Source organism: Podarcis cretensis (genome assembly GCF_951804945.1).
Source record: "Podarcis cretensis genome assembly, chromosome: 1".
In the NCBI taxonomy this organism is placed as follows: Eukaryota; Metazoa; Chordata; class Lepidosauria; order Squamata; family Lacertidae; genus Podarcis; species Podarcis cretensis.
The window spans coordinates 6,460,138-6,479,209 of record NC_137170.1 but is presented as its reverse complement, the minus strand read 5'-3'; the positions used below and the strand labels follow the sequence as shown (position 1 = coordinate 6,479,209).

At 49.4% G+C, this 19,072-nt stretch overlaps 1 protein-coding gene across 2 annotated transcripts in view; it reads right to left on the bottom strand.

The window, feature by feature from the left end:
- The window catches only part of FBXO34 (F-box protein 34), a 58,087-nt gene extending 39,351 nt beyond the window's left edge, over positions 1–18,736 (bottom strand). The window contains exon 1 of one of the 2 annotated variants that reach the window (XM_079993044.1): positions 18,551–18,736. The gene's annotated coding sequence lies outside the window, so the exon portion shown is untranslated. Of the gene's footprint in view, positions 1–17,897; positions 18,069–18,550 lie in introns of those variants that run through there. The other variant, XM_079993043.1, reaches the window with a different exon arrangement.
- Between the last annotated feature and the right edge of the window lie 336 nt (positions 18,737–19,072).

Sequence of the window (19,072 nt, the reverse complement as noted above, 5' to 3'; positions counted from 1 at the left end):
ATGGTGCTGGAGGAGACTCTTGAGAGTCCCATGGACTGCAAGAAGATCAAACCTCTCCATTCTGAAGGAAATCAGCCCTGAGTGCTCACTGGAAGGACAGATTGTGAAGCTGAGGCTCCAGTACTTTGGCCACCTCATGAGAAGAGAAGACTCCCTGGAGAAGACCCTGATGTTGGGAAAGATGGAGGGCACAAGGAGAAGGGGGCGACAGAGGACGAGATGGTTGGATAGTGTTTTCGAGGTTACCAGCATGAGTCTGACCAAGCTGCGGGGGGCAGTGGAGGACAGGAGTGCCTGGCGTTCTCTGGTCCATGGGGTCACGAAGAGTCGGACACGACTAAACGACTAAACAACAACAAGATCTATCATCCTCCATATGAATGGGGAAGTTGAAACAGTCACCCCACTTATCATTGTCATCGGCACACACACCCCAAGTCTCAGGAGACATGGAAACTTACATTTGAGTACGATAGTTATGAACATCATGGCATTCACTTTCACATGAAGAAGAAGAAGAGTTTGGATTTGATATCCCGCTTTATCACTACCCGAAGGAGTCTCAAAGCGGCTAACATTCTCCTTTCCCTTCCTCCCCCACAACAAACACTCTGTGAGGTGAGTGGGGCTGAGAGACTTCAGAGAAGTGTGACTGGCCCAAGGTCACCCAGCAGCTGCAGGTGGAGGAGTGGAGATGCGAACCTGGTTCCCCAGATTACGAGTCTACCGCTCTGAACCACTACACCACATTGGCTCTCATGAGAATGAACAGCCTACCCATAGATCGTTCTAAGGCTGAATCTGGTCAAAGAAAATGGAAAACAGTGGCTCTTCCATCCCTGACCATGTAAGCCAGTCCTTCAGCAACCTGGAGCCCTCCCCAGCACTGGCTGGACCTGATGGGAATAGCAGTCAAAAACACAGAGAAGGGACTATATTGCTGAATATAGAAATATCAAGGTTATCATCTCCAAAATACAGAGTTTCCAGACCTATAAACAGGAGCTGAAGGGAGCATACATGCTTCTCCCTCTCCCCATTTTATGCTCATAGAGCAACCTTGTGAGGTGGGTTCCGCTGAGAGACTCACCCAGTGAGCTTAATTCCTGGGCAGGGATTTGAATCTTGCTCTCCCAGGTCCTAGTCTAAGACTCCAACCACGACACCACAGTGCTCTCTCTGTGTTTGAGCCAGAATGGTCCAAAACGAGGTGTGCCTGACTATCAAAAGAATTCAAGGGCGTTAATTTCAGTACGACAGAGAAAACCCTTCATACCTTACCATGTATGAATAAGCCCTTATTATCTCCAAAATCATAATAAAGAGATCACCACAAACCACAAGAGTGACGACAATCCCCACTATTGATAGCATCAGTTGTTCCGAAGCTGTCAAGCTTATTTGTGCCTCACGTCAAAGCTAATGAGCAAGTACCAGTTTATTTTTCTTGGCCTCCACACGTCTCTGAAAGAAAGAGGTAGACTGGAAAGGTAGGACTTGCCACCATCAAGAACTTCAAGAGCTTAAAAAAGCAAATAAATATCTGTATTTGATTAACCTTATCCCAACGCAGCTTCAAACATATGAGAGATCTGAACTTGCTGAATTTCAATTGCCTCTTTTCATAAGCCAAAGGCTGCCCTTCTGTCTTCCTCTATCTGGCCCCTGGGACTCTCCAAGCCACACCCCTACCTGGCACTGCTTTGCACCCTCTTTCGAGCTGAACTCCAATAATACTCCTTGCTTGGGGGAAGGGTACAGGCACATGCAAGTGTGTGCAAAAAGTAGCCTGCAAAGCAAAGGTAAAATCTACATACATTGCTCCACCCACTTTGGCCTCTGGCCCCGCCCATCACCAGAAACGAAGGTTCTGAGAAGCAATAAAGGTAAGGTAAAGGTACCCCTGCCCGTACGGGCCAGTCTTGACAGACTCTGGGGTTGTACGCCCATCTCACTCAAGAGGCCGGGGGCCAGCGCTGTCCGGAGACACTTCCGGGTCACGTGGCCAGCGTGACAAAGCTGCATCTGGCGAGCCAGCGCAGCACACGGAAACGCCGTTTACCTTCCCGCTAGTAAGCGGTCCCTATTTATCTACTTGCACCCGGGGGTGCTTTCGAACTGCTAGGTTGGCAGGCGCTGGGACCGAGCAGCGGGAGCGCACCCCGCCGCGGGGATTCAAACCACCGACCTTTCGATCGGCAAGCCCTAGGCGCTGAGGCTTTTACCCACAGTGCCACCCGCGTCCCTCTGAGAAGCAATAGGCAAGAACTTATGGGATGGACTAAAATGAATGACAAGGATGACCCACCGGAGACAACGGCCAGAGGAAATAATGGGAGCTGCAAATGCAAGACTCCATTGGAATACATGTGCCATTTCCAACATTCTTTCAGTATATGCCAAGATGGGCAGCACCTTAAGGGATTGCACGTCAGAGCAAGGCGCAGCCCCTTATAACGGGCAAGGAACTTCCCTATGCACTAAAAGCAGCAGAGCAACTACAAGGCTGTTCGGCCAGCATGGCTTTCGATTTCACCGCCATCATTGCTGCAAGTTAAGCCTAAACTCTTCCTTAAGGGTAACCGAGGCAGACTGCCCGCCTTCGGAATGGAAAAGGTGGGCAGGATAAAGCTCAAACAGAGCTTCAGCTACAAAAGGGGGGGGTTGGGGGGTTATAGAGAAACTCTGCTTTTTTTGTGTAGCTTCCCCACCCCCGTTTTTACTACTAGAGTAAGGCAGGCACTGGTGGAGGCAGGAAACTGCTAGGTTATTTTAACCAGGGGTGGGGTTTTGACTTGGGTGGGTGTTGTTTTATCTGGAGGGTGGGGTTGTTTTTAAATGTTATGTGCTAATTTGGGTTTTTGTATTGGTATCGGTGGGCTGGGGGATTGTTTTAGAGGCTTTTGTTGGGGAGCATATTTTTTATTAGTCATACCTCGGGTTACAAACGCTTCAGGTTGTGCGTTTTCGGGTTGCGCACCATGCCGAACCCGGAAGTACCAGAACAGGTTATTTCTGGGTTTCGGCGCTTTGCGCATGCGTAGAAGCACCAAATCACGACCCACACGTGCACAGATGCGACGCTGCGGGTTGCGAACGTGCCTCCCGCACGGATCACGTTCGCAACCTGAGCGTCTTCTGAAGTTTATATACATTAGTACTGTTCATTGTTGTAATTAGTTCTATTAAGTACAGTGGTGCCTCGCAAGACGAAAAGAATCCGTTCCGCGAGTCTCTTCATCTTGCGGTTTTTTTCGTCTTGCGAAGCAAGCCCATTACCGCCTTAGCGGATTAGTGCTATTAGCGGCTTAGCGGATCAGCTGATAAGCGGCTTAGCGGATCAGCTGATAAGCGGCTTAGCGGATCAGCTGATAAGCGGCTTAGCGGCTTAGAAAGGGGGGGAGGGAAAAAAACCCCGCAGGAACTCACAAGACATTTTCGTCTTGCGAAGCAAGCCCATAGGAAATTCGTTTTGCGAAGCACCTTCAAAACGGAAAACCCTTTCGTCTAGTGGGTTTTCCGTCTTGCGAGGCATTCGTCTTGCGGGGCACCACTGTATTTTGTGCTGCTGTAACTTTGTGTTGTGAACTGCCCTGTTTGTATAGGGCGGTATACAAATGTAATAAACAAACGAAAGCAGGGACTGCTTATGGATGAGCGTTGTTGCGCCTGTCACTCACTGGAGGTCTGGCTATGCAGAGGTACAATTCACAGGTCCTGTGCCACCCATTTTGGATTTACGCTACCCATCAACCCCAGCCAACATAGCTGATGGGAATCACAGCCCCAAACATCTGGAAGGTGCCAGGGTTGAGGAAGGCTGATATAAAGGGTGACCATCTTTTTCAAGTTCTGCTAGTAAGCTTCTGGAGGCCGCTGGCTGGTCACGGTAGCAGACAAGGTGCCAGGATAGGTTGACACTGCTTTGACATAGCAATGCAGCCCTTCTGATCTAATACCAAGAGAAGCGGTGTGTGGACTCCGCTGGAATGCATGAGCAATCACAACAGCAGCTTACGTGGTCATTCATCAGTCTCTCTTTATTCGGTAAAAGGGCTGAAACAAGCCACAGGCGCACATGAACGAAGCATGTGAATGAGCCAACCCTGTCATCTGTTGAATTCTGAATCACGAGTGTCCTCTCTGGCTCCCATCAGGACAGACGCAGGTTTGCATCCAAGCACCGCAAAACCAGTGCACTGCTTGTCGAATTACAACCAATTATCTTTTAAAAACTGGCAAGAGCCCAACTCCAGGCATCATCTAAACACGTCGCTTTTTGCAGCTGTTACACTCACCGCATTCTGCTGTTTTGAAAACCCTCATGACCTCAGCAGCAGTACGCTCACTTTCCCCCACAAGTTAGCTGGTTCTAATCAGCAAGACCTTCTCCTGCAGCAGAGTGTCATTTGACCTTACTGCTCAAAATCACAAACTTAGTGAGAACTGCAAGCAGATAGAAGCAAACACACACACACACACACACACACAGAGAGAGAGAGAGAGAGAGAGAGAGAGACAGAGAGAGAGAGAAATCAGCATTACCAAAGCATGAAGACTGCTAGGGTAAAATCCTGGCTGTGGAGACAAAGAAAGGCAAGGAAAGAATGGGAGATAAGACAAAACTAAGCATCCCGCCAGACCAGGGGTTTCCAAACTGCAGTCTGGAGAGTCCTGGGGCTACTTGTGGATCTGATTTCGTATGCAACAGGTCCCTGGTTAAATGCCAGGTGGGACTGGGAAAGTCTCCTGCTCTGAAACCCTGGAGAACCACTGCTAATCAGTGTAGACCAGTGTTCCTCAGGTCCCCAGCAGTTATTGGACTACAACTCCCATCATCCCTGACCTTGACCACTAGTCCTGCTAGCCAGGGGCGATGGGAGTTGTAGTCCCACAACAGCTGAGGACCCAAGTTTGAGAAACATTGGTGTAGATAAGACTGATCTAGACGGACCAATCGTCTGACTCGGCACAAGGTAGATTCCTATGTAGGGAGCAGCAGCGAAGGGCAGAAATCCACCCATTAAGAATATCAAAAGCGTCTGGCTTCTGGGTAAATAGCTCATCTAGTCCGGCCTCCTGCTCTCAGATGCCTCAACCAGATGCCTCAATGGGAAACCTGAGCAAAGGAGCTGAGCACAACAGCCCCTCTCCCCACTTGTGATTCCTACCAACTGCTATTGAGTGCCATATCACCTCTGAAAGCCTGTGGATCTATAACGAAAGAAGCCAAGGACATGTCATCTCCCTGCCCCAGTCTGTTCTGGATCTTCCACCAACCCTCTGGAGCAGATCTGGGCTGGAAAAGGGGACATGGCGGGGGAGAGAAGGGGGGGGAGTCCTTGCACTAAACAGACAACTCCGTTGTGTACAACCCATGGCTTTGGACACAAGGTTGGGGAAATTCCAAATAGGAATCAGGTTGCGTTAACACATTTTTATTTTCTTTTTGAAAAATAATGCAATACAAGAAACGCAACAGACACAGTTAATTCAGCCCAAACACGCAGCTCAGTTCCTACGGTCCTCCAGACAGCCAAATGCACAGAAAAGCACACATGTTTAAGTTACTGTGACCTTTGAACCCACAAACTGCTCACAAGGGAGGGGGGGCATAATGTGGGTTTTCTGGAAAACAACTAGCAAAATAAACTGCCCTGAAGGAAAGAACAGGTCTTTTGAGCAGCAAATGGTACCCCTGTGGTTTTCGCACCTATGTTCTGGGCTTGTATGGCTAGGAGGCAGCTTCAAAGGATTCAAAAATATCTGCTGGAAAAACCACTTAACATAACTCTCCCAAGTTGTAAACAGGACTGCTTTGTGCGCAAGGAGAAATTGCCGCTGCTGGAGGGCATTTTGAAAAAGTCACTTATTGTTTGCAATTGTGCATTTCTCTAAACTGAAAGCATATTTGTATTTTCATGGGCCACTAAGCTCCAATAAGAAACAGGGAGGGGGAATCATCAACCATGTCTCCCTAGCTTATCTTTAAATATATATATATATCAGAAGGTCAAGAGACACATAGCATTTTGATGGCAAAAAGCTACATCTATGCAGGCTCCCAAGCTACCCTGCCTCCGGGTCTGGTCCTGACCGGATGGATACTAGAATCAGCAAGGGATACCCACATGACCTGAAGGTGCTGCTGTGCAATGCCAGGTCAATGATTCATAAGACCACTGCCATCCATGACTTGATCATGGATGGAGGACTTGACCTGGCATGTGTAACAGAGACTTGGTTGGATGAAGCAGATGGGCCTGTCCTTGCCGCTGCTTGTCCACCAAGTTTCTCTTACGCACAGCAACCCAGGTCATGTGGGCGGGGAGGGGGGGTTGCAGTAATTTTTAGGAAGTCATTAGTTTGCACCAGGCGTCCTATTGGGAAGACCCAGTTTTCCGAGTGCATGTTCTGGAAGTTGGGCAATAGGGGCAGTACAGGATTCCTTTTGGTGTACCGACCTCCCCGCTGCACCAAGGATTCCCTGCCCGAGCTGCTTCAGGTCGTGGCGGATGTTCTCCTGGAGACACCTAGTTTGGTCGTCCTAGGGGATTTTAACATCCATGCCGACACGACCTTACAAGGGGCCGCTTCATGGAAAGCATGGCCTCCATGGGGCTGTCCCTGAATAAGTCTGGCCCAACCCATAGCCGCAGACATGCCTTGGACCTGGTGTTTACCTCTATGGATGTTGGTGATCTGACACTAAGTAAAAGCGAAACGAAATAAGTGCCATGGTCAGATCACTTCCTGGTGCAACTGGACTTCTCTGCGACCCATCCCCTCTGCAGGGAGGTGGGACCAATTCGGATGGTCCGCCCCCGCCACTTAATGGATCCAAATGGTTTCCAGAGAGTGGTAGGGGATGCTTTATCCCATGTTGATGGCCTTTCAGCTGATTCCCTGGTGGCCCGCTGGAATGTGGAGTTAACCAGGGCTATTGACTGTTTGGCTCTGAAGCGCCCTCTCCGATTGCATGGAGCCCGGATAGCCCCGTGGTTTTCCACGGATCTGAGGGCAATGAAACAATAGTTGAGACGGCTATAGCGCCGGTGGCAGATAACTCATTCCGAATCTGACCAGACACAGGTTAGAGCTCAACGTCAAGCCTACCAAGTGGCGATAGCGACAGCGAAGAAGACTTTCTTCACCGCCTCTATTGCATCTGCAGAAAACAGCAGCAGGAGACTTTTTCAGGTAGTTCACAATTCAGCGGAACCACCTGCAACATCGGGGCCCAGTATGGGCCACATGTTCTCCTGCAATGATTTTGCAAAGTTTTTTGCAGATAAAATCGCTCCCACTCCACCGTGGGAGCAGGGCCGGGGTGGGAGAGTGCTAGAGACCTGTCTAGTCAAGTTGCGTGGGATCAATTCCAATCTGTTACCTCCAAGGATGTGGACAGGCTGCTTGGATGAGTGAAACCAACCACCTGTCTCCTGGATCCTTGCCCATCCTGGCTTATAAAAGCTAGCTGGGAAGGGCTGGGCGATGGGCTTCGTGGGGTGGTGAATGCTTCCCTCTGTGAGGGAGCCTTCCCAGACCCGCTGAAAGAGGCGGTTATTAAACCGCTTCTTAAAAAACCATCTTTAGATGCGGCCACGATGGTCAACTATCGCCCAGTCTCAAATCTTCCATTCTTGGGCAAGGTGACTGGGCGAGTGGTTGCTGAACAACTCCAGGCACGCCTGGAAGAAGCGGACCATTTGGATCCCTTCCAGTCGGGATTCAGGCCTCATCATGGGACTGAAACTGCCTTGGTTGCACTGGTTGATGATCTCCGGCGGGCTAGGGACAAAGGTGAGAGCTGTTTCCTAGTTCTGCTGGATCTTTCAGCGGCGTTTGATACCATCGACCATAACATCCTTCTGGACCGTCTTGAGGGGCTGGGAGCTGGGGGCACTGTCATACAGTGGTTCCGCTCCTTCCTCCTGGGCCGTGTTCAGAAAGTGGGGGGGGGATGAGTGTTCAGACCCCTGGGCTCTCACTTGTGGGGTGCCTCAGGGTTCTGTCCTCTCCCCCATGCTTTTCAACATTTACATGCAGCCGCTGGGAGAGATCATCAGGGGGTTTGGGCTGGGTGTTCATCAGTATGCAGATGATACCCAGCTCTACCTCTCTTTTAAATCAGAACCAGTGAAGGCGGTGAAGGTCCTGTGTGAGTGTCTGAAGGCGGTTGGAGGATGGATGGCGGCTAACAGATTGAGGTTGAATCCTGACAAGACAGAAGTACTGTTTTTGGGGGACAGGAGGCGGGCAGGTGTGGAGGATTCCCTGGTCCTGAATGGGGTAACTGCACCCCTGAAGGACCAGGTACACAGCCTGGGAGTCATTTTGGACTCACAGCTGTCCATGGAGGCACAGGTCAAATCTGTGTCCAGGGCAGCTGTTTACCAGCTCCATCTGGTACGTAGGCTGAGACCCTATCTGCCTGCGGACTGTCTCGCCAGAGTGGTGCATGCTCTGGTTATCTCCCGCTTGGACTACTGCAATGTGCTCTACGTGGGGCTACCTTTGATGGTGACTCGGAAACTACAACTAATCCAGAATGCGGCAGCTAGACTGGTGACTGGGGGCGGCTGCTGAGACCATATAAAACCGGTCTTGAAAGACCTACATTGGCTCCCAGTACGTTTCCGAGCACAATTCAAAGTGTTGGTGCTGACCTTTAAAGCCCTAAACGGCCTCGGTCCAGTATACCTGAAGGAGCGTCTCCACCCCCATCGTTCTGCCCGGACGCTGAGGTCCAGCGCCGAGGGCCTTCTGGCGGTTCCCTCATTACGAGAAGCAAAGCTACAGGGAACCAGGCAGAGGGCCTTCTTGGTAGTGGCACCCGCCCTGTGGAACGTCCTCCCACGAGATGTCAAAGCGACATTCAGAAGACATCTTAAGGCAGCCCTGTTCAGGAAAGTTTTTAACGTGTGGTATTTTAGTGTATTTTTGGTTTCTATGGAAGCCGCCCAGAGTGGCTGGGGAGGCCCAGCCAGATGGGCAGGGTATAAACAATAAATTATTATTATTATTATTATTACCCTTCCCTTGTGCACATACACCAAACAAGAAAATAGCACCATGAGGTTTTAAGACTAAACTACACACAACCACTAGGTCTACGTCAGCTGGAGAAATGCTTCAGGATCCTAGGCACAAACATGACATTTTGAGATTTTTCCAGTCCATTTCAAAGTTGTGGAACAGAAACAACACAGTTTTTCAAGTTCAAAAGAGTCAGATCAAAATGGTGTGCTAGAAAAGCAGCCATCAAGCAGCAAAAATAACAACATGCAGAAGTTCTCAGCAGACGAGATCACAACCACCATTCATTAAAAGCGCAGGCTAGTGAAGTCCTCACCCAAGCACCTAAAACCTAACCCTGCACCTGTTCTCTGTGGAGAGGATATGCTGTAGTTGGGTGCTGCCCTCTGAAAGAGTGTCACGCAACACACTTGCCACCCGCTGCCCCTCCGGTGTTGGAGACACCCAGAGAACAGCCACCAATGGGAACCCCCGAAATACCTGTGCTGGTTTGTATGGAAGTGGGCAGTCCTTTAGATACCTGTGCCCCGAGCCATAGCCATAACAGGTGCCTGAAAGTTAAAAACAGCACTCTGAATTGTATCCAGAAACAGGCAGGAGGGCAGTAGTGCTGTTTTAAAACACAAAAAAGGCAAATAGGTATGAAATTCCCCTTCTTTTCAAGGACTGTAGTTCAGTGATACAGCACAACTTTCCAAGTTTCAGTCCTTGGCATCTTCAGATAGGGATGGAGAGCTGCCCCGACTCACTGTAGACAATACGGGGCTGGATGGATCAATGGTGTGACTCGGGTAAGGCAGTTTACTACCCTCCTACCCTCCTCACTTCAGGAAATGATCTGCAGCTACCCCTGTGTACGCTCCCTCTATGCCTTCAGGGTCAAATACACTATCTACTCTTCCACCACACAAAACTCTAAGCCCCTAAGTGTGAGTTGTAGGTCAACCATCAGATTTTTACGAGACACTTCTTTAGCCACCTGCAGACTGGCACAGCTGGAGAAACTTAGCCAATCTTTTTCCTACAAAAGATTTCCCCCAGCTAACGGGGTATCCTACATGCAACATTCAGAAGCCAGTGTGGATATGGCAAGGATCAGCAGCTATCAGTCTGAACCGCTTCAATGCTGAAACAGCAGGTCTCTCCCAAGCTCCAGCCCTCCTGACAATGGAAACAGACAGTGTCTAGATCAGTAGGTTCTCATGATGACCCACTATCTTGTTCTATAAATGTGTGAAGTCCTATTGCAACAGATACAGGAACATAGGAAGCTACCTTACATGGAGGTCAAGGCCATTGGTCCATCAAAGATCAGCATTGTCTACACTCATGGCAGCAGCCCTCCAGGATCATGGAATTGTAGAGTTGGGACCCCAACTTGACCCTCATCTTGGCCAACCCCCCGCAATGCAGTAACCTCAACTGAAGCATCAATGACAGGTGGCCATCCAAACTCTGCTTGGAAACCTCCAAGGAAGGAGAGTCCACCACATTCTGGGGGAGTCTGTTCCACTGCTGAACAGCTCTTATTAGAAAGTCATTCTTGAGATTTAGTCAGAATCTCCTTTCTTGTAACTTGAAGCCATTGCTTCGAGCCCTACCCTTTGGAGCAGGAAAAAACAAGCTTCTTCCATGTGACAGGGTTTTAGACAGAAGACTCTTCCAGCCAAATATATTGCTCTGCTTTCCTTTGGAGTCCAAGAGGGGGGTCTTTTGCCTGGGCAGCCCAGGACCTTCATGCACACTGGCCAGGCTTGCACCCCGGGGGTCACTTCAGTACTGCGAACGCAGCGGTTTGACTTCAGCCCTGGAGGAGCACTCCATTGTCTATCGAGTCAGACGGATGCCAACAAAAACAACGGCCCATATACTATGAAAAGTGTGCAAAGAGATCTGAGCCCAGGTATTTTTAATACATATTTTCTAGAAGGGAGCGACTCACACAAGACTAGGAAGAATCAGGGTGAGCGTAAGGGAGTGGCGTTGATTGTTTAATGACTGTTCATCACACAAGTTTTTATTTCAGCTGCTGCCATGCGTTTACTGAAAACCCAATAAAAACCGCTGATAGGCAGTGCCATGCAACAGCAGGCACTAGCTAGATGCAGTGCCAGCACAGCTAGTGAATGAGACTCTTTCACTCCCTAGCTGTCTGGGCACTCCTTCCCTCCTTTGCACTCAGTATCCAAACACACCCTGTCCCCGAAGCAAAAGATTATCCATTTATTAAAGAGGAAATGCACAGCAGAGAACTTGCCAGCTATGGTTTCAAAGGCCAAACTCATCACAAGCGAAAGTCCAGAGGGGAAGCGACGTTTATGATCGGAACAAGTGCATTTACATGTTATGACTGGGGAGAGAAGAGTCAATGGTAGACTTGAGGAAGCTATAAACCGTAAGAGAAAGGCTGCAGTGTATTGCCTACTCTCTTAAGAAGGCGCTGCTCACAAATTATGCCAGATGTTCCACTCCCAGTTTATGTCAGCCTTGGGACCAGCACTTCGGATTAGCATCTGAAGAGGGGGTTTTATTATCCCCCATCATTAGCTTGCAAGCTGCTATCAGATGCTCTGAAGGCACCTGGTGGTGTAGTCTCCATCTCTGCAGCTAAGGAGGTCAGGGCCTGACCAAGCCTTCTCCCCACTTATCTTAAGTCTCTGTGTGCAGGAGCAGCAGGAAAGGCAGCCACAGTATTGGGCTTCTCTGTGTCCTTGCCTACAAAGATCCCCTCCAGGCCACCCGGCTGGTTTCCAAACAGATTCAGGCAGTTGGAGGCACAGCTACTCTTGATTTGATGAGTTCAAATGTCTAGCCAACCTAATTCACAAAAAATACAGTTCATCTCTATGTATAAGTAAGCCACACCATGCTTTCCCCTCTTCCGTAAAGAAAAAACATTGCACAGTCACACATAATCCTGTAAGCATAACAAACCCTGGAAAAGAGAGATGGGAAATGCAGGTTTGGCTAACGATGCACTCCAGACCATTCATTCATTGCGGAGCTCAGTTAAGCACCAAACTACCGGCAGCCCCTGCCCCTAAAGTTCAAATTTGCTTTTAGCTTGTAAGGCGCTTTGCACCAGTCTTTTATTACAACTTTACAGTATCCTTATTGCAGCGTTCAAAATTTGTCAGGCACGAGGAGCATTTTCCACCTGGCTATCAGTGCCGGGGCACCAGGCGTCTCCACCATCTGGAGGTGCATGCCTGAGGCAGATCCTGAAGCTGAGGCCCTAAGTGCTCACTGGAAGGACAGATCGTGAAGCGGAGGCTCCAATACTTCGGCCACTTCATGAGAAGAGAAGACTCCCTGGAAAAGACCCTGATGTTAGGAAAGATGGAGGGCACAAGGAGAAGGGGACGACAGAGGACGAGATGGGTGGACAGTGTTCTCGAAGCTACCAGCATGAGTTTGACCAAACTGCGGGAGGCAGTGGAAGACAGGAGTGCCTGGCATGCTCTGGTTCACGGGGTCACGAAGAGTCGGACACGACTAAACGACTAAACAACCACCACCACCACCCTGCTTTAAGGAGCCATTTGGCACCTAGTTTGTATAATTGAGTTTCTAACACTGTCATATTGGCTTGAGCCATTATTACTTCCATCTTTGAGACATTTCATAAGACCAACAAGCATGCTCATAGCCAAGCTGAGGTTTGAAATAAGATCCCTGAAGTGCCCATCACCCCAGCCATCCAGAAAACAACAACAACACCAGGAACATTTATTCGGTCAAAAGCAACAGCAAAAGCTCAGAGCTCTCAAGACAGAGAGGATGCATTGAATAGTTGTGTTCTCAATCAACCAACACCTACATAATGGAGTGTGTGTCTGCATCTGCTCTCCTTGTAGAGACACAGCGGTTTTCCTTTCCAGCTTGTAGGAAAGCCAAGCTCTTTGACCAGACATGTGGGGAGCAGCTCTATTATTCCCCTATCAGGGTATACAGGAGGGAATGAAAATGTATTTAATGAAGGACTGCTCACTAGGAGGCAGGCAGGCAGGGGCCCACCTCGCAAACCACCATGTGATGGGTCAAAGCTGTGACAGGGAAACTTTTCAGCCCAAGGACCACATTCCGCCATGGCCAATCTTCCAGGGGCCGCATGCAAATCATGGGTGGGACCAGAGGCAAAAGTAGGCAGAGAAACAGATGCAAGCCTTATTTTTGTACAGTCCACTGTATTCCAGCGACACAGAAGTCAAAGGCTTCTGGCTTTCGTCAGAGGTTCCCGACACCTACACACAATTCTCCATCCAGGAAATATGGTGTAATTATCACAGGTAAAGGACACATTCCAGCCAGGTGAAGGCACTTCGGAGGATGGGGAGTAGGGCTGGTGAGAGGGGAAGGGTCCTGAAGTCCATTTGGTCCATTTGTTAAAAGAAGAACATTTGGGTGGGAGGGTGGAGAAGCAAGGCAGGGTGGAAATAAAGAGCAAGTGCCTCCTATAGAAAAAAACATGCAACACATTTTGACATGGCTCTCAAGTTTGCATCCGCTGTGAATTCCCATCACTCTATTCATGGGAACATGTTGGCTTATTAATTGGTAGAACCACTTGAGAAAGGCTGTACTTAATTTTTTTTAAAAAATCCTTACGTACAGATGCTCGCGCGCACACACACACACCACCACAGCAACCTGGGGTCACATTCTTCTGTCTGTTAATAAAAGATTCAGGCTGGCATCCTAATAACATATTCGGAACCGCGGCTCAAAACGCACATCGTAGACATTCTTTAAGCCTCAAACACCAAAGCAAGAATCGCTAGCTACTGTCATTATGCCCTTTGTTTAAAAATGGCATAAGCATATTTAACCTACCCAAAACCATGCAATTAGTATGAGCGCAATGCCGAGGCTTCAAGAAAAGGAATTTTTAAAGAGACACTAATGTGCCGAGTATTTAAAGCCTGGTGCCAGCTCACTCGGTGCACGCTGTGTTGAGCCCATTGCAGAGCGTCGTCAGTGAATCCTGAAGTGTCACTGCGCATCTGACGACACTCTGTCCAATCCAGTTCCACAATACGCTCTTTATGTAACTGCCACACAGCAATGAGACCAAGAAAGGGAAGGGAACAGAACTGATCATACAAGCACGAAAACAGGGATGAAAAGATACGCATCACTTTTTATTTAAAAAAATGCCCACTGCATTTTAATAGACTGCATTTGCAGGGCCCACCTAGAAAAACACAGCTTCCACTAAGACACTGTACTGCCAGTTTGTATGGCATGGATTTCATTCCTAACATCAGGCAACTCTAGATGGGCAATTTGGTACTGTGGACACAGAAACTGGCAAGAACCAGTTTATACTCTCAGTAAAATCAAATAGTAAAGCTTCTCCTGGATTGATCCACTTCAGGCTGCCGCAGGTGGGAATGGAATATTTCAGCACTCAGCTATGCAAGTTATCTAGCATGTTAGGGAGAAAGGTTCAGTCTCGATTTCTCCCAGTCATTATCTTTGGAGCTTTTGCCATAATTATATGATTTTCAAGTGTGGTCCAAGGTAGCACTCTGGCCTCCCTTGCTTCAGATATATGGCTTATAATACATTTGATGTTATAATATATAATCTAGAAGCCAAATGGCTCCTGAAACCAAGGTTACAGGCGATAAAACAGAATGTCTAGTTTGCCATTTGGGAGCAAGATGGCTCTAATGTCTTATTTTTCAAATGATGAACTGACTGTGATTGATTATCAGTTAAACATCTGGCTAGTTCAGATGGCAACCCTGAGCTAGTTTAAGAGATTTGATAACTTAAAGAAGAAAAGTCCCTTGATCCAGGGACACTCCACATATATAGTGGACTATATTCCAACTTCATCTTCTTAATGGAGACTGGTCCTGCTCAGGCTGTATAGAAAAAGCATTTTGGTTCCAGAAATTAATTCTGTTGTGCAGATAAAATATAACTGATAGAATTCTACAGGATGGGGTATTAGTGTGTGAAAACAGGCAAGACCCTGTGATCCCCAGGCACGCACCTCCAGATGGTGGAGACGTCATGCGCCATCCTGATGCCCCAACATCTTCACTTGGTCGCAAGTGATCAGAAGCCAGGTGCAAAATGTAGCTCACTAATTTCAAACACTGGATACATACAGGCATAAATATTTATTTGTCTGCCGCCTTTCCACAATTCGAATCATGCTCCAGGCGGCTTATAACATGAAAAAATACATAACTGCAACATATCAGAAGTAGTCATAAGCAACAAATAAAACTTCAAAATATAAACAAGCAAACTGAAGAATTTCCACATAAATCACAAAAACCCAACAGCAGCAGCAACACCACCCAACTAAAAAACCCCGCAAACAACACCGCAGCTCAAGAGCCTGTTCAGCAGCCTCAGCTTTTGTAGCTGGAGTCATTCAGGGACAGTGTATAACCTCACCCATGTACTATACCTACTATGGAGTTCCCAAGGGGTCTCTCAACTTTGCACCATTTTACCTGAAAACTGTAGCAGGACAGCAGACAGGAAGGGAACAAAGCTTGCCAACTTAAGATTTTTAAAGATAAAATATGAGGCCTGCACAGCTTGGCTCTAATGCAGCAGCAAAAGGCGAAACTGACAGATCTCCTCTACAGCCGGACCCCATACAGATTTCAAGGGAATGAGGCACCATTAGCAAATTCCTTATCAGCTAGGGTTGCCATATGTCTGGGAAATACCAGACATGTCCTCTTTTGGGGGGACCAACAGGCCCATCCAGGGGGATTTTTACATTTTAAAGGAAATGTCTGTGATTTGGGGGGGTATTTATTTATTTGGGGGTTGGCTCAGGCGGCTCTGCACATTGCAGCCGCTGCCAGCCCAAGCCCAAGTTGGGAAAAGAGGCACACTGGCACAGCGGTGGCCCCATACACCAGTGCCCCTCTTTCACCGGCTCGAGCTGTCCTCTTTTTTGTTCTTCAAGATATGGCAACCCTATTATCAGCATCACCTTCTTTTTCATCTCTTCCCTCCGTGGAGTAGCAGCTACATTGGTGTGAGAGCCCTTGTGGAAAAAGGAGCATGGGCAGATAATGCTCTCCTAAATTAACATGGCTGGCAGGAACCCTAGTTATGGGGTAATTGCTTTTCCCCAGCAGCATAAATAGCAATGGCAGGTGTTCTTTAAAGGGAAAGGGATGAATGGCTGAAATTCCTCTGGCAGAAGCTGCCATGGGAACCTCTGTTAAAAGGGTAGCAGTGGGAAAAAGTAGGTTTTTTCCAAAGAACTAGCTCTTCTAAGGTACAGTAGTCAGTACATTTTACAAGATCACATATTGCATAACTAGCTTAGAAGAATGCTAGTATTTGCATAGCATTAGCAAAAACACCATTCATTTTTATTCTCTGGGAGCACCCCAAAACACATGCATTAACACTATGGGACTCATTCTTCATATCCACAAGTGTGCGCTGGTGAAAAGTCACTTATTCTACCACAGGAATACCACGCCACCAACTCAAAGGCAACAGTCATGCCCATCATGGATTCCTCATAGCTCAAACCAAACAGAGCTGCCCGAACATACCTAATATTTTTACAGCCAAGGAGTAAAAACTGAGGACTCCAGCACTGAGAGTCCACAGTCCCTTCTCAAACCTTCCCTTTGGAAAGAAGCACATGACACGTCACACAAGCCAATTACCTGTGCAGGTAAGAGAAAAATTGTGTACGCAGGCATACAGGGTTTCCCTTACTATTACCATTACAATTTATTGTCTGCCATTCACACTAAGATCCCAGGGCGGGAAGCAACAATTAAAACACATTATTAAATCCAGTTTAAAACAAGTTTAAAATTACAAAAATAAGTGAGCAAACTGAAGGGCAACATATGTGCTAGCTCAGTGAAATCTTTGGAACCATGTCCAGTTAACTATATACAGACACAGACAGAAACAAATAAAGTCCCATTTAAATTAACGGACAGCACAATACCAAGCATGACTTGTAGCCCAGACTTTTTTCCTTTTGCTAACTGCACCAAGTTGCCTGTTTTAGGTTTTTATTGCCTTTTAACTGGCTTCAATGCAAAACAGCTACCTTTGTAAGAAAAGGGATTAACAAATGCAACAGCAAAATAATCACAATCTTGTCTAAGGTAAAGGTAAAGGTACCCCTTCCCGTACGGGCCAGTCTTGACAGACTCTGGGGTTGTGCACCCATCTCACTTAAGAGGCCAGGGGCCAGCGCTGTCCGGAGACACTTCCGGGTCACGTGGCCAGCGTGACATCGCTGCTCTGGTGAGCCAGAGCCGCACACGGAAACGCCGTTTACCTTCCCGCTGGTAAGCGGTCCCTATTTATCTACTTGCACCCGGAGGTGCTTTCGAACTGCTAGGTTGGCAGGCGCTGGGACCGAGCAGCGGGAGCGCACCCCGCCGCAGGGATTCGAACCGCCGACCTTTCGATCGGCAAGCCCTAGGCGCTGAGGCTTTAACCCACAGCGCCACCTGCGTCCACAATCTTGTCTACTCAGAAGTAAATCCTGCTGAATTCAACAGGGCTTGCTCCCAGGTGTGGGAGGCCGCACACTCCTTCTGTGTTGCAAATTCATCGTGTCACCAGGAGCCTTTGGGACCTGGGCTGGCAATTGCTCCAGTTTCCTAATCCCCTAAGCAAAAAAAGGGGCTGAGATGTGAAGCTCCTCCGAGGTCCCTGGTGATGGAACAAGGAAGTCTTTGCAATTGGAGCAGCAGGGTCAAGCCGCCTCTCTCCAATTTAAGGGGACCGTTTGGCTTAGGGGCAGCCTTCAAAAGGCACAGAATCAAATCCCAAAGAGTAGGGGGAAAGGGGGTGGGGGGGGGAAAGAATATGAGTGGGGAGAAAGAAGCCCTCACCCCAAATCCCTGCCTCCTGGAAACAGAAAATCTCTCCATCATCCCAAACGCTGGAAGCAGCAGGGACTCCAATTCCAGATTCCCCAAGCACGACAAAATCCTAAATATAGGGGCCCTCCGACACTCAAGCAGGGGGGTGGGGGGAATGGGGACAAGAAGCCTCCGCCCCACACAAAAAAACAACAACCCTGAAATGCAAAGGCAGCCCAAATCCTGCAGGGCCCCCTCTTTAAGCCCTGAAGCCCCCACACCCCCCAAAGCTAAAGAGAAGGAGGTCCAGACCCCCCCCCAAAAAAGGATGGAGACCCCTCGAGTCCACGCCTTGACTTCCACCCCACAGACACCCCAAAATATGTGGAGGGGGGAGGGATTCCTCTTCCGAAATGAGGCTGAAACCCGAAGGACCCCGCCTCAAATATCACCCCCCCCCCAAAAAAAAGGGAAGGATAATTCCCCTACAATCCTTCCAAGGGGGGGAAGGTCCTATTATAGCGCTGAAAAGCGCGAATTGGGGGTGCGGGGCTGGCAAGGGCGCCCTCGGGGGTTGTTTCGGTGAGGGGGTGAAGGAAGCTCCCCGCTGTGGTTCCCGAGGCCGGCGGCGGGTTCTAGGCGAGCCCCCGGCGCGGGCCCTCCCGCCAGCGGCCTCGCCTCACCTGGCGAGGGGGCGGGCTCTGGGGCCTCCGACGCTCCTTCTCCTTCTGCTGGCGGCGGCGGCGGCGGCGGCAGCGCTTCTCCTCCTCCTCCTCCGGCGCTACCTTCGCCGACGTCTCCTCCGTCCCGCTTCCCTCGCTCCTCGGCCCCCGACCCGCGCTGGGAGGAGCCGCGGCCTCCCGCCAATCCAAGGCCCGGGGCGGAGCAGCGGCGCCGAGTGGAGCGCCGCCCGCCGGGGGAGGCTGCTGCTGCGGCGGCGGCAGGCAGGCAGGCAGGCAGGGCTGGGCCTCGCCGGCTCCCCGCCGCCTCAGCAGGGGCCAGGAGGGACAGGCGGGCAGGCCTCCGCCGCAGCTGCGGGGCTGAGTGGATTTGAGGCCCAGGGCCGAGCTCAGCCCCCGGGACACCCACACATCCCCGGCGCGGGCAAGGCCCTGGGGCCCAGCGCCACGCTTATGGTGGTTATTAGTAGTATTGGTTCATTTCCTATGCCGCCCTTCCTCCGAGGATCTGCAGTGGGAAAACAC